Source organism: Bombyx mandarina, chromosome 25, assembly GCF_030267445.1.
Source record: "Bombyx mandarina strain Sakado chromosome 25, ASM3026744v2".
In the NCBI taxonomy this organism is placed as follows: domain Eukaryota; kingdom Metazoa; phylum Arthropoda; class Insecta; order Lepidoptera; family Bombycidae; genus Bombyx; species Bombyx mandarina.
Genome location: NC_143231.1, coordinates 7,685,306 through 7,702,469, shown reverse-complemented (window position 1 = coordinate 7,702,469; position 17,164 = coordinate 7,685,306). Strand labels below are relative to the sequence as shown.

Here is a 17,164-nt window from a genome sequence, read left to right as displayed (position 1 = left end):
TTTTTTTTGTTCATGAATGTGGTGTGGCTATTTCTAGATTATATCTGAATTTCTTCAGGTAGATCTTTCGATCATGCTTTGCACTGTCAAATCCATACATTAAAAAGGTCCCAGATGTTTCCTGGGTGCTACGACAAATACCTTTTGAAATTAGTTAGCAAAGAGACTTCAACAGTATCTGATGACCTGGGTGTGTCCTGACAATGCTGCTCTCCGTGATCGACATAGATATCTTTTGTAATTATGTACGTTATTAAAATGCAATAAAATAGAATATATTAGAGTAAGCTTAATACTGGTAATATTAATAAACATAAAGTCCCATGTAGACGGGATTAAAAAAATTGTTATTACAATACATAAATTACACCAACTCTAAAATATAGGGTACAAAGCTTGTAGACACGCAACAGTTGAATACTAAACTAACAAGCTAAAACAATTTCCACGATGTAAAAAGAGCATAGTATCAAAAAATAAAACCTTAAATTGTATGGAACCTACACAGGTAGATTCTGCGTCCTGCTTATTTGTCACGAGAAATCTTGCTTAGTTAAAAGGAAGGGACACCTGTTACAACTTCTTCTTTTGATTCACCTTATCCCACTAGGTGGGGTCGGTATAGCTAATTTTTCTCTTACATTTTCTTCTATCAGCCGTCAGGTCAACACTAACTCCTCTCTCTCTCTCATATCGTCAATGTCTTCTTCGGCCGACCTCTTCCCCCTCTACCTTTCACTACAATTTCCATTCACCTTCGAATTACATACATCTTCTCTCTATGCATCTCATGTCCACACCACTCTTTAATTTGTTGATTACCAGGGGCTACTTTCACACTTGCTCTCATACACTCAGTCCTTAACTTGTCCATTCTTGTCACTCCACACATTCATCTCAACATTCGCATCTCTGCCACAAGCACTCCTCTTTCATGCTTTACTTTCAACAATCACAACAATAAGAACAAAAACAGGTTTCACTTCACAGTCTTTTTTTCCCTACCTATTGGCTGGTAACCTAAGAGGCTATTCCAGCTACGCCCGGACGGGTAGGTGAGCTCACGGGCTGAACCTGAGAGAATTTGCAAACAGTTGAATTTACTGGTGGTAGGACCTCTTGTGAGTTCGCGCGGGTATGTACCACCACTCTGTCTATATCTGCCGTGAAGCAGTAATGTGTTTCGGTTTAAAGGGCGGGGCAGCCGTTGTAACTATACTGAGACCTAGAACTGATATCTCAAGGTGAGTGACGCATTTACTTCGTAGGTGTCTATGAGCTCCAGTAACCACCTAACACCAGGTGGGCTGTGAGCTCGTCCACCCATCTAAGCAATACAAAATTTAAAAAAATTAAAACACTAGCAAAAAAATCTGAATACAAGTCACTAAATATTAGATTCGAAGTTTCCACTTCCCATCCAAATTTTAGCCTTAAACAGTGTAGCAATGTTACGTAAATCAGGTGACGTGTTACAAAGTGGTCTGACCTCTCCAGCAGCCGAGACATTTTTCAGGTGTCACCTGAGCGCCACTAGCGTCCAACCGTTTGTGCCTGATTAATAGTTAGACCAAAATTGTTTTCCAGCGGAATTTCGAAACTGGTAACGATGTATTTAGGATGGAATTCACTGAGCACGTGTCTCGTGATTCCGGCTACACGCATCACTAGCTATTCGGTTCTCACGTCTAAAAATAAACTAATTTTATCGTTTGAAAACAGATTCTTACGTTACGAATTTAGGATTGTTTTTGTTCAATAGCTAACGTTATTTAATACGTTTTTATTATTATTTTCGACTAATTTACTATTTTACTGGTCACTGACGATATTTTGAAAATTGAAGATGTGACTGAAGAGATGATTTGCAACTCGCAAATATTAGGAGCGATGATATGATAAATATCATATGATGAAATCATATAATATGAGAAAGTCATAAATGTAGACTCGACATGGGAATGCTAAAGTATTCATTAGTAATAAGGTTTTAAATTCATCATTGAATTAATTAGTTCTTTCCAATAATGTAAAGTGATCTATTGTTGCTGCAACCAATAAAAAAATGAAAAATTGTCGTATTCACGGATAACTTTCAGGTCTTATACATAATTTAACATTTTAGCACATGATTTGTTACTATTTCTTAATTAAGACTTAAAAAAGACACAAACAAACAGACACAAATTTCTTCTATGCTCGAATTAAGTTGTAAAGCGACAGTATATACAGGGAATACAAACAGTGTTTGAGAACAATGTATACAGTATACATCCTACAAAAGTGGTATTACTTTAGTACCCACCGGTGGTAGAGCGTATTGTAAGCCCAGACGGGTAGGCACCGCCATCCTGCCTATTGCTGCCACGAAGTTCTGATACGTTCCGGGTTATAGGATGTTAGCTGTGATTACCTATAATTAAGTGAGCACATGTCATATTTTGATATTTTTGTACCCTATGTTTAAGCCAGTGTTTCATTTGTTGGTGATCCATTAAATAAATAAATAAATAGGATAGATAGCCATAATACAACACAGTGGAAACTCGATCTTATAATTATTTCAAAGTGGATGGTGACATTCAAGTGACCACTTAACGCCAGATTATTCGTGATGTAATAAAAAAGTAAAATAACGAAATCTATAGAGAAAGTTAATTAAGAAATAGTGATAACAATAGTTTTATTATACGGATTAATTTTTACAAACTTAATACAGGTAGAAACACGTTGGTAAAAAATTAACCAAAAGCCAAGGATCTTCAATTTGGTCCCTACCCTTTCCTTAAAGTATATACTAACTGACTTCGAAATTTCATGAAAATTAGGTCCTGAATTTATCCAAGCTAAGAATATCACATATATATTCTTATACAATTATAAAATAAAAACTAAATTCAGTCGTAATCTTGATCAATAGACACAAGTGAATAATGCTTTTGAATATGTAAGAATAATGACGGATCTAATAAAAATAAATGATAACGCTACTATAATATGTGAACGCCACTCTATATGCTAAGACTAATTAAAGAAGTAATTGAAATTACTTTAAAACTTCAACAGGAGTGATGGCTTCAAGTTTTCTAATAAACACAATCTAAAGTCTTCGGAAAAAACTATCGGTACCGTGAATTATCAATCATCATTCCGGGCGTAGCTGGAATAGCCTCTTAGGCTAATAGCGAATAGATAGAAAAACACGAATCATCGAGTTCCAATAGTAACACCTAAAAACGGACTGAAAGGAAGGTTTTTTTTTATTGCTTAGATAGGTGGACGAGCTCACAGCCCACCTGGGGTTAAATGGTTACTGGAGCCCATAGACATCTACAAAATAAGTGCGCCACCCGCCTTGAGATATAAGTTCTAAGGCCTCAAGTATAGTTACAACGGCTGCCCTACCCTTCAAACCGAAACGCATTACTGCTTCACGGCAGAAATGGCAGGGTGGTGGTATCTACCCGCGCGGACTCTCAAGAGGTCCTACCACCAGTAATTACGCAAATTATAATTTTGCGGGTTTGGTTTTTATTACACGATGTTATTTCTTCACCGTGGAAGTCAATCGTGAACATTTGTTGAGTACGTATTTAATTAGAAAAAATGGTACCCGCTTGAGATTCGAACACCGGTGCATCGCTCAACACGAATGCACCGGACGTCTTATCCTCAAACTGGACTGATTTGTTTGCTTCTAGCATCCTACCCGCATTTTTCAGTCTACCCGTGACTTGCTTGTGCTTGGAACACATCGAAATATCGAGAACTCAATATAATTAAAACAAATATTGTTATGTGAAAATCATGATAAGAACCCGTTAAATAATATCGTGCGTAACTAATAACAGTAACAACAGCTTTCCCTGTGTAATTGCTTAGAATAAAACCACCCAACTCTTCGCGAGGTTGTCGTAAAAGGCGATCAAGGGATCTGCCAACACGTATTCTCTGATTATTATACCAAATGTGCTGAAATTGACTACTTGCCTTCTAGTATAAAGGTTGGGAGAGGAGTTACACAATTGAGAATTCAAGCTCATGTCTCAAGGAAGCAGTGACATTCACGTAGTATCACATTACATCAGTGCTGCAAGCTACACACGTAAAATAGAAATATCAAACCATAATAAATAAATAAAAACATTCTTTAATAATTAAAACTTTCCTTTCGTTAAACTAATTAGTCAAATCGTTTGTAGTTTCAGAGTCTGGCACCGCGAAAATACAGACCGGAATTTCGATAATTATGCAACACTACGTAATATGGCAGCTTACTCGACGCGGCATGCAAAAATTGGGTCGAATTGAGTTGTATCAACGCTTGTAGCACATAATTACGGTAAAGCGAATATGTAATTAATTCACAGTTGAGCCACGCCGCACAAACGAGGGTAACTGCAGCCGGTACCAGCGCTAGGGGCCGAGAACAGCCCACAATGCATCACTAGCTTGAGCCCCAACTGGTATTCCGTAATTAATCGTTTTCATAATTTCGTGGCGGTCAATAATTTTAGTGATTTATCTAATTAACGGCCGTCTGGTGTAGTGGTAAGTGACATGGTCACTACATACGGGGGTCGCGGGTTCGAATCCCGCCAAGGAAAGATATTTGTATGATAAATATAAATGTCTTTTCCAGGGTTATGGATCTACGGATCTATGGATCTATATATATAAAAATGAAACCCGTTTTCCGTTGTCACGACATAACATGAAAACGGCTTGACCGATTTGGCTAATTTTGGTCTTGAATTATTTGTGGAAGTCCAGAGAAGGTTTAAAAGGTAGATAAATATGAAAATGCTCGGAATTAAATAAAAATAACAATTTTGTTTTTCCTTTGATGTGTCCCCCGTCGGACGGATTCCTTTTGTTTGTTTTAAGTTTATTTTATACATAAGTCTTTTATTTATCGATTGAGGCACTACGAAGTCTGCCGGGTCAGCTAGTTAAATATATATATGTGTATAATAAAAATCTTACATTTATTTCTGTTATCTGGTACCTGTAACACAAGTTCTTTACGAACTTATCACGGGACCAGTTAACGTGGCGTGATTGTTAGTAAATATTTATTTATTTCTTTAGGTATTTATTTAATACTAGTGGTCCCGCAATATTCGAAATTCGACTATAATTAATTGAAATTATAAGGTTCAAGATTATTATGGTTCTATTGTTAAACACTATTTATTATACGAGTAATTCTATAATAGATAGAGTACAATCATAGATTTCGCCAAAACTACACTATAGATAAATAATTTAAAGACAAACAATATATTAGTCTATTCTCAATTTGACCACAGACTTTAAGCTTAACAACTGAAAATAAATAAAGAGTATATTTTTAAGTATGTGTTGTGTCAAATACACATGGTAGTGTGTGTAATGTTTTTTTTTATTGATTTATTGTATTTTTTTTTTGCATAATTTAAAAAAAAATTAGCATTCTGCTCACCTTCTCTATACTTTCTATAAGTGTGGGAAATTTCATACTTCTCCATCGGCGCAGTTTTCGTAAAAGGGTGTACAAAGTTTTTGCTTCACGTATATAGAAAAATTGATAATGATTATCACGAAAAGTTATGAATACATCTTTTCAAATGAAATATGATTCCAGCAACAATGTGAACTAAAGATTAATTAGTAGGGTCCGTCGTGAATGTCCGATCATTACTTATGTAAACAGAGCCCGTATTGTTGAAGTTTTTGTGCCTCAGTCCTTCGTGTTTGGGGATTGTAAAATCACTATTTGTAATTCTGGACTGAACTGGACTGGACATTCCCGCTATTATTGAAGACAGCAGCAAGCTATTTAAGGTAGCTACGAATTAAGTTTTGAAGGTATTCGAACCCCGCAGGCGGGTACCAATTTTTCTAATGAAATACGTACTTCACAATTGTTCACGATTGACTTCCACGGTGAAGGAATAACATCGTGTAATAAAAATTAAACCCGCAAAATTATAATTTGCTTAATTACTGGTGGTAGGACCTCTTGTGAGTCCGCACGGGTAGGTACCACCACTCTGCCTATTTTTACAGTGAAGCAGTAATGCGTTTCGGTTTGAAGGGTGAAGAAGCCGTTGTAACTTTACTGAGACCTTAGAACTTATATCTCAAGATGGGTGGCGCATTTTTCGTTGTAGATGTATATGGGCTCCAGTAACCACTTAACACCAAGTCGGCTGTGAGCTCGTCTGCCCATCTAAACAATAAAAAAAACTGAATAGAAATAGGATTGCGGCGTTGGTTTCGTAGTAATGGTCTTAATTACGCAGATACTTAGGCCGTTTATTAACTGTGCAACATATTATGTTTGCTGTATATCGATAAAAGTGCTTACTTTGCAGTTAGCTACCAATACTGACAATTCGACATTACGCACCAAAACGGCACTAGCAGTAGTTAGGAGATCAGGTGTACACGACCCACCCACGTTACTTCCTACCACCACTAGAACCTAATAAAAGTTTAGTCTATACTAATATTATAAGGAGGAAAGATTTGTTTGTTTGTTTGTATTGAAAAGGCTCCAAAACTACTGAACCGATTTGAAAAATTCTTTCACTGCTATGAAGCTACACTATTCCCGAGTGACATAGGCTATAATATTTTCTGAAAAAAATTAGGGATCCTTACTAAAAGTCCAATAATGTAACCCAAGGTGTAAAAAAATTACCTAAAATATTCTTCACATCGCGTGCCCTGCGAAAACTATTGATGATAGAATAAAATAATGTACTACGACTTTGTAGAACACATTATTATTTACAAAAAGTGACAGACGCGACAAAATATGCTTAACTATGATAGTTATGCCGCATATTTTATTTAAAAAATAAAACAACGTCGTATATCTTTGAAAATTTTGTTAAAGACCCGAGCGGAGCCGGAGCGGGCCGCTAGGTCTTAAATAATAAAGAAATAATCGGTCAGAAGAAAATCATATCATACCGACAACGAATTTCTCCGTTCTTGTACTTTCCAATATAGCTTAATAGACTTAATATATTATTTATTTATTATACATTTTGTTTATAATGGAATACGTCCTCCACTTCTTTTCATTTAGTTTTATAAAGTGCTGTATTAACTTATTTTCAAGTACTATTATAAGAAGATCAACGATCCGAACATCAAATTATCTATACGGTTCTCAATTTTTTTATTTGAATACGGTCATTGGTTCTTCGATATTATTAGCTTGTATGCGTTATTCTCTTAAATATTAAATAATCTCCTAATAATTTATTAAAGCTGTATTTGGCTTAGAAGAACTTTAAAAACAATATCCCAGTTGCTTTTTTTTCGCGTCCTCATTCAGCTGTGCTGATTTTTAACTACATTTAATTCTGGAAGAAATAAAAAATACTCATAAACTCGTAACATTATTATGGACACTCTTATTTAATTCTTCAACTTCTTTAACTTAAACAAAAACTAAGTTAATATTGTAACCCTGAAAACATAAAATCTAAACTTCGTTAACTATAAACGGTTTTAATTTTAGTTTTCCTTAAACTGTTTTAACCTTTCGCGGCTGCCTACATTACACACATTGTTATTTAAATTTAAATTATTTCTGACCACGATCTTCAAGTTTAATGAGTTCTCGATATATCAGCGTGTTGCAAACGCCATGGTCATGGGTATACTGTCTATAATATATATAAAATATCTATAACAAATCCGTATACAATACAAATACATCAAACATTCCATCGAATCCATTTAGAGTTTACTATCAAAAAATTTTTTTTATTGCTTAGATGGGTGGACGAGCTCACAGCCCACCTGGTATTAAGTGGTTACTGGAGCCCATAGACATCTACAACGTAAATGCGCCACCCACCTTGAGATATAAGTTGTAAGGTCTCAGTATAGTTACAACGGCTGCCCCACCCTTCAAACCGAAACGCATTACTTCTTCACGGCAGAAATAGGCAGGGCGATGGTACCTACCCGCGCGGACTCACAAGAGGTCCTACCACCAGTAAAATGAAACTTAAGATCGCGATTAAACTTCACCAAGTGATACTGAAAATGTACAACGACTGAAACTGACACATTCAGATTTTTATGTTCGTATTCAAACAAAGTATTCTGACATGCGCTACTTTACGCTCAGTAAACGCTGGAAACGTTTCAAAGCCAAGCTAAGATTACTTACAATAACTTTGTTATGCACAAGCTAAGATTACTTATACGTATAGAAGAGTGAACGAACCCAAATGCATCATTAAGTGAATGCCAATACCCACTTTGAGATATACATTCTAAAGTGTTTATTTTTATTTTTATTGCTTAGATGTATGGACGAGCTCACAGCCCACCTGATGTTAAGTGGTTACTGGAGCCCATAGACATCTACAACGTAAATGCGCCACCCACCTTGAGATATAAATTCCAAGGCCTCAGTATAGTTACAACGGCTGCCCCACCGTTCAAACCGAAACGCATTACTGCTTCACGGCAGAAATAGGCAGGGTGATGGTACCTACCCGTGCGGACTGTCAAAAAGCCCTACCACCAGTAAAGTCACAATAGTATCAACTATATCACCCTTCAGACTGAAATTATTAATATACTTCGCACTACTATTTCTACTATTTCGCGGAAGAAATAATTGATGCTGCCTACCCGCGCTAACTAATAAAACGGCCTATCACCAGTTTTTATGCAAATTTTAACTATTGCGTGTTTGATTTTAATTACACAATGTCATTTTTGTATCGTGAAAGCCAAACGTGAGCATTTGTCAAGTAGGTTTTTTGTTAAAAAAAATTTACCTTTTTTTTTTTCGTTGAATCTCACATACCCCGCGCGCCCCTTTTGCGCGGGGACCTCGTAGGAGGTTCGGCCCTCTAACCGAAAAAAAAAAAAAATTACCTGCCATACGTCTTATCCTTTAGGCCACAACGACTTCTTTTTGTTTCTCTACCTACTTATGATCAGGCTATGTGTAGAGCTTTGGGCCTCGACGTGGCGCTCAGTAAATCCGAGGCCATGTGGTTCCACAGGCCCCAGAGAGTGCCACCTGTCGATGCCCATATCGTGGTTGGAGGCGTCCGTATCGGGGTCGGGGTGCAGTTGAAGTACCTCGGCCTCATTCTGGACAGTCGTTGGACCTTCCGTGCTCACTTTCAAAATCTGGTCCCTCGTCTGTTGAGGGTGGCCGGCGCGTTAAGCCGGCTTCTTCCCAACGTTGGGGGGCCTGACCAGGTGACGCGCCGTCTCTATACAGGGGTGGTGCGATCAATCGCCCTATACGGGGCGCCCGTGTGGGGCCAGTCCCTGGCCGTGGGGGTAGCGAAGCTGCTGCAACGGCCGCAACGCACCATCGCGGTCAGGGTCATCCGCGGCTATCGCACCATCTCCTTCGAGGCGGCGTGTGTACTGGCTGGGACGCCGCCTTGGGTTCTGGAAGCGGAGGCGCTCGCCGCTGACTATCAGTGGCGGGCTGACCTTCGTGCACGGGGCGTGGCACGTCCCAGCCCCAGTGTGGTCAGAGCGCGGAGGGCCCTATCTCGGCGTTCCGTGCTGGAGTCATGGTCCAGACGGCTGGCCGATCCTTCGGCTGGTCGTAGGACCGTCGAGGCGATTCGCCCGGTTCTTGTGAATTGGGTGAATCGTGACAGAGGACGCCTCACTTTCCGGCTCACGCAGGTGCTCACTAGGCATGGTTGCTTCGGTGAGTTCCTGCACCGGATCGGAGCCGAGCTGACGGCAGAGTGCCACCATTGTGGTTGCGACTTGGACACGGCGGAGCACACGCTCGTCGCCTGCCCCGCATGTGAGGGGTGGCGCCGTGTCCTTGTCGCAAAAATAGGAAACGACTTGTCGTTGCCGGGTGTTGTGGCATCAATGCTCGGTGACGACGAGTCGTGGAAGGCGATGCTCGACTTCTGCGAGTGCACCATCTCGCAGAAGGAGGCGGCGGGGCGCGTGCGAGACGCGCAGGCCCGCCGCCGTCGAGCGGGGGCCAGGGAGGCGGATTTCGCCCAAGCCCTGGCCCTCTAAGTGTTTCGGGTCTCTCTCACATGTCGGCCTGGAGACCGGCGAAGGGGACCTAAGAAGACGACGTGCAAGCTGCTCTGCACGCGTTTTATGCAAGAGCGTCCGGGTGATGGAAGGCCGGCTATCCTCAACCCACGCTGGTTCTGACCCAGCGGGGTATTCCGAGGGTAGACCATTCTAACCGGCGCCATCTAGGCGGGCTTCGGATAGCCTGCCGACCGAGAGGACTGGTGGTCGTGGCGCCGACGACCGCCAGTCCGGCGTCCCGAGGGGGAGGGTGATGGGAGAGATGTGCTCCGCACTAAACGCTTCATTTTCCCCCCCTTTGCCTTTTCATGAGTTCTGTCTCATGCGAGGTTTGGATGCTGGTTGTTGAGCGACATGAGGTTTTAGTCGGTTGAACTCCGACATGCCCCGCCCTCCATCCCCAGTGGAGGGCGGAAGTCCGGTGATTTCCTCATGACAAAACGGAAATGAGACCTACGCGCTCTTCTTGCGATACCTCTTCCCCATCCGCAACAGTAGTTTTGATTTATTATCACAAGTACAAGGGCACACTAGAGTTACTGCGCACCACTAAAGACATTTTCCAAATCTGGCTTAAACGTCAGAACTTACCTTGGAGAACAAGTTTTGAAAGGGCTTTCTACTTACTTTCGAAAAGGCATTCTGCTTACTTTTCCAATGTAATTGAATGAAAGGAACTTCCACTACGTGTCTTAACTAAATCTTTCTCACATGGGTGATGCAACGATATATTATGCATGGTCGTAGTTTCGATACTGGGAACATATTATTGATATTTTAATTTCAGGGGATGTTAGATGGGTGAACCCACCAGCTACTGCGGCACAAATGGCTTTTATATGATGACTACCTCACTGCATTATTGCTATACAGTATTAGTAGGTACTATTCTTAAACCTAGAAATACCTCACCTTCTCCGGGCGGAAAATGCGCTCTCTAAGGGAGTAAGTATCTTGTTAGAATTGTATAATCCCTAAACGCATCTTTATGTTAATACCAACTGACAGCTATCACTCGCCTAATATGTGTCAATGTCATTCGTGTGCTCGCCCCTTTTCTTTTTGCGTCGTCAATGACTACTGACACAAAAAAGTGTATCGCCGTTAGAATAAAAACCATCGATGAAAATCTGCGTCTTTTTTATAATAAACCCAGAGAATCACTTCAACATATCTTATGTGCTACCAAAAGTATAGAAGCGGGAGTCAACGAATATTGTAGAAAATGCAATGAGCTGCGATTGTGCCTATAAGTCTTGTTTGTACTAAATAATAAAACCGAAAAAGCAGTTGAAATACATCCTCCGGCCTCAGAAACCGAATCCACCCAACCGACTCGGTCTAAATTGTATATTAATCGCAACGTTTTTAGGCTCTAGTGTGAGAACCAAAGGCATGCTAGAAGCGCATCTTGGCACATCGCCAGACAATTACTTTGTCTCGTCAGAAACGTTTCTTCCACGGATCGGTCTAAAATGTCTTACAGAACTAAAATTATATATGCATATCCGTAATGCTATCAGCATTAAAATTTGTTTTACGCGTTCATTTGAATCTAAGATTAATGCTTCAAGTTTGATGTCACGCTAGTTTAAAGCTCAATATTTTAGGCTGTAGTTGCAAGAAAGATATTTACGAGTACCTTATACAATCAAGTTTGATGTTGAAAACGCCACATCGTACAAGTGTCCGGATTTTCATTAATTCAACTGAATAGAATGAAATGTATTTCGAATTTAACGGCTTTAATAAGTCATTATTTTCCCTGTACGTATGTTTGTTACGAAATCTTTAAAAGTGACTTTCACTTATTTCAAGACGTCGGATATATGCATATCCGTAACGCTTGCTATCAGGATTAAAAATTGTTATACGCGTTCATTTGAATGTAAGATGAGATACCTTATACAATCAGGTTTGATGTTGAAGAGGCCACATCGTACAAGTGTCCGGATTTTAATTGATTCAACTGAATAGAATGAAATGTGTTTCGAATTTAACGGCTTTAACAAGCTATTAGTTTCCCCTGTAGGTACGTATGTTTGTTACGAAATCTTCTAAAGTGACTTTCACTTACTTCAAGACGTCGGATTAAATTGAAATTCAGCACTTCTATGAAGGACTAATTATTTTTCAATAATTTAATAATTTCGAATCACTAGTTCTTACTTCTAGATGACAAATACCTGTCAAAATTTGATATCTACATTGTTCTATTTCGATAATTAAATAATTCTTCGTACAAAAACCGCAATTTCAAATCAAACATTTTCACCCTTAACAAGTCAAAGGTAAAGTCAAAGTAGTTAACACATTAAGACTTGTGCAAATTACATGAAAATTTCAACGAAAGTAATTTGTCACGCTTTCTACTGAATCACCGGCTTAGTACTTATATTTGATTAAGTTATGTTGTACGTAAATAGAAAATTATTTTGACAACTTTTAGTATGGAAAGGGTATAATTTGCTCGAGTTAATAGTCTTGATTTCTTAAGGTGAAGTGGATAGATTAAGTTAATGATTTGAGTTAAAACTTAGCAAAATGATTATAAAAGTTTTACGAAACATTTTAAAGTTGTTTTAAAACCGATTTACATAAAGAGTTCGCATCTAACGAGCACACGAGGATATCTGCAAAATAAGTCTCGTGCCTAATTTAAGGAACAACAACAACAACAACAACAATTCTTGATTCAAGTTCAAAGTGAAGGATGTCTCCATTGTTTTGTTCATCGTCATTTAATTCATTAATTTATTTGAGCTTACCGAAACCAGAATTTAAAAGAAAAATATAAATGCAAAATTAGGGAAATATTCGACTCATTATTTAATAGAAAAAAGAACTTTTATTCCTCTTGGCTTGGTTTAATAATTTGTATTTTTAAATCAGTTGCAGTATATAATTCAATTACTTCAAGTCTGTAATTCTGGGTATCTAGGGCATAAGGTCAAATCTATTTTTTATCAAAACCTTATATTTGGTTCGAAATACCAGCTTATTATTAATACTGTTATATTATTATTTCATACGCGATAGAAAATAATATTTGCGCTTTTTGTAGTGACATTTGTTAAAATATTCACAGTGCACAATCTAATTTAACAGGGCATCTTAAAGATATATTCATCTCTTTTCAACGCTAAATCAAATGAAGACCGCAAGACAGAGAAGTCTAAGGTTTGCTTAACCGCACCGCAAGAGAAATACGTACGAGGTGTTTTAGATCTCGGTCGTACTAAATGTGTAAACTGTATAAAAACTAACATGAAATAAATTCAGCTAAAGCAGTAATTAGATCTACATATTAAGACATTGCGTTGTGAATTGTGTGATACGATTCTGTTATAATAGGTTGGGGAAAAAGTCTTTTCGCAATATAGTATGTATGAACTTGTAATAAAATCTCTTTGGCTATACTATTTATATCTGGCTGGTTTTGGTATCATTAAAAGTCTAAAGATGAGTTTGGTATCATTACATTTTAAAGAAGATAATTCCAAATTCAAATTAGGAAAATGTGTAATTTTTTATTATTTTTCGTACTGTCAAGATGAGTGACTCTAATTAAGAAATTCGATACATTTTAAAATTTTACTACAAAAAAGGTAAAAATGCACCGCAAGCCGCGAAATTTGCAATGTTTATGGACCTAGTGCAGTGTATGTGAGAGTAGCACAAATTTGGTTTAAGCGTTTTCAATCCGGAAATTTTATGATGATGCACGTCGCTCTGGTCGCCCTATTACGGATAAAATGGATGCCATTTTTTTAAAAAGCGGAGCAAGGTCGGCATATCAGTAGTTGCGACGTAGCTGAAGAGCTGGGAATTGACCACAAAACAGTTTTGGCATATTTGAAAAAAACTAGGTACACAAAAAAGCTCGATATTTGAGTACCTCACCAGCTCACTGAAAGAAACCTAATGAACCGTGTACTCATTTGCGATTCTTTATTACGACGTAATGAAACCGAGCCATTTTTGAAGAAGCTGATAATTGGTGATGAAAAGTGGATCACGTACGATAAGAACGTGTGAAAAAGGTCGCGGTCAAAGGCCGCTCAGGCATCACAGCCTGTGGCGAAACTCGGGTTAACTCGCAACAAGGTGACGCTGTGTGTGTGGTGGGATTGGAAGGACATTATTCATTATGAGCTGTTACCACCAGGTAGAACCATCGATTCTGAACTCTACTGCGAACAACTGATGAGATTAAAGCAAGAAGTTAAGAGAAAGCGGCCGGTAATCAACAGAAGGGGTGTCGTTTTTCATCACGATAGCGTTATCTAGCGTTAGACCTCACACATCTTTAGCCACTCAGCAAAAATTAAGAGAGCTTGGCTGGGAAGTGTTAATGCATCCGCCGTGTAGTCCTGACTTTGCACCTTCAGATTTCCACCTGTTTCGGTCTCTTCAGAATTCTTTAGGCAGTGTCAGGTTAACATCACGAGAGGACTGCCAAAACCAATTGTCGCGGTATTTTTATCAGAAGGCCCAAAATTTCTATAGCAATGGGATCATGTCCCTACCTACAAGATGGCAAAAAGTTATCGAACAAAATGGTACCTACATACTTTAGTTAAATGTAAATAAACTATATTAAAAAATTGAAAGAACTTTCTTAAAAAATGCGAAGACAATTTTTCCCCAACCTAATAAGTACTTTCTTTTTCTTTTACTTTGTGTTTGAGATCTCGATCCGCTGATCATGTGGTCATCTCACCGATAACAGCAGTACAATAAATACAATATTATAAAAACATTTTGAAAAATTTCATTTTAAAAAATTATACCTGTAATCATGAATGCTATTTACCTCTAACGTCGTAAAAGAATAAATCAAATACATTTACAACGTTCACCTGATTTACGAAAAGAAGTAACATTATAATTATGTTAAAAAGTTAGACACGGACTGTTACTGAAACAGAAAAAGACACGACATTTCGAGATAAAACACGACAAGCTGGCAACCATTCACAGAGCAGTCGAAGGAATCGCGAAAAGTCCTTCAATAATGGAAATATCTACATCGATGAGACTTGAGAAGGCCTTGACAAAGACAAAGAAATTGTCTGGCGTGACGCCAGTTCCTCGTTCCCTCCAAAACCTTACTCCGGCCACTAACAAGTACGAAACTGGGAAGAAGCGAACCGATCAAAGATTGCTCTGTTTCAAAACGAGGAAAATGCAAAGTTTTGTTGTTCGAAACGATAGCGGCTTCCCGAATAAAAATGTAAATTTGAATTCGAATTTCGTGTGGTCCCGCGCTACCGTATTCGAATTTGAGACAAGTCTGCTTTTACAGTCAGACTCCCGATTCCATCGGCCTCCATCTTTAAGCTTTATTGTAATTTAGTGCATCGCAATGTGGATCGTCATTTGAACTAAACGCTTGCTGTTCCAAAGGAACGTTACGCTTTGTTTGGAAAACAAACAAAATGAAGAATTTACCAACACCATCGATCTTATTCTTGATCCAGTACAGGAGTTACGCTCTAATTTATATTTTATTTATTTATTGCTTTGATGGGTGGACAAGCTCACAGCCCACCTGTTAAGTGGTTACTGGAGCCCATAGACATCTACAACGTAAATGCGCCACCCACCTGGAGATATAAGTTCTAAGGTCTCAGTATAGTTACAACGGCTACTCCACCCTTCGAACCGAAACGCATTACTGCTTCACGGCGGAAATAGGCGGGGTGGTGGTACCTACCCGTGCGGACTCCCAAGAGGTCCTACCACCAGTGATTACGCAAATTATAATTCTGCGGGTTTGATTTTTATTACACGATGTTATTCCTTCACCGCGGAAGTCAATCGTGAACATTTGTTGAGTACGTATTTCATTAGAAAAATTGGTACCCGCCTGCGGGATTCGAACACCGGTGCATCGCTACACACGAATGCACCGGATGTCTTATCCTTTAGGCCACGACGACTTATTACGCTCTAATTTATATATTTTTTTTTTATTGCTTTGATGGGTGGACAAACTCACAGCCCACCTGTTAAGTGGTCAGTGGAGCCCATAGACATCCACAACGTAAATGCGCCACCCACTTTGAGATATAAGTTCTAAGGTCTCAAGTATAGTTATAACGGCTGCCCCACCATTCAAGCCGAAACGCATTACTGCTTCACGGCAGAAATAGGCAGGGTGATGGTACCCATCTGCGCTGACTCACAAGAGGTCCTACCACCAGCAAGAAATACCAGTGCCAAAAACCACCAGTAATTCTACCTATTATTACAGAGCTACCGTAGCTCAAACACCACCACGTGAACGCTACGTTCTCTGAGATCCGAGATGAAAATCTCTTTTAAATTGTACATTGGCTGTTCTACTCTTCAAACCTTCAATTGAAGCTCGAGTAGTGAGGTACTCTTACAACTTGAAGTCATTGTAGCCTAAAGAATAAGTCCCCCGATGCATTCGTATCGAGCGATGCGAATGTGCCGATATTCAAAACCCGCACACAGGTAAAAAAATCTCTAATGAAATACGCACTTTCCACAGAATTATGATTGACTTTCGAGGTGAACGAATAACATCGTACTATAAAAACCAAACTCGCCTCAGTAGGTACTATCGAACTGTAATTTAGAACTCACGTCTCAAGGTGGATGGCGCTGTTGACATCTATAGGCTTTGGTAATCACTTAACACCAGATTGACCGAGAGGTCTTTGAAATGTACGCAATAAAAAAAACGCCATTCTTACACCATTTTTAGCATAATTATTATTTCTATTTCATTTTACAATTAATTTATACAAAAAAAATTTTTTATTGATATTATGTGCTAACTATAAATAAAGTATTCATGAAATCTAAGACATTTTATAACATCTCTATTAAAGGTACGATTCAATTGATTATTATTCATGAACGGTTAGGCGTCTCGTGTAATCAAAGGTTATCATAAATATACTAGTTACGAAATGAATTTATAAGTTGATTTAAAAATTGAAACTACCACTTCGTGTGGCGTTAGGTCATGTTCAGTTTTTAGCACGTTTGAGTTTGGATAGTCTATATTTCAAGAGGATCGTGAACTGTCATGAATACGTCCAGCCACAGCAAAAATATGTTTTACAACTGTTCC

The 17,164-nt window shown here is 38.7% G+C and overlaps 1 protein-coding gene across 2 annotated transcripts in view; it reads right to left on the bottom strand.

Moving 5' to 3' along the window:
- LOC114249311 (neural cell adhesion molecule 1) overlaps nt 1–17,164 on the bottom strand; it is a 132,005-nt gene that overhangs the window by 101,730 nt on the left and 13,111 nt on the right. The window lies entirely within an intron of this gene.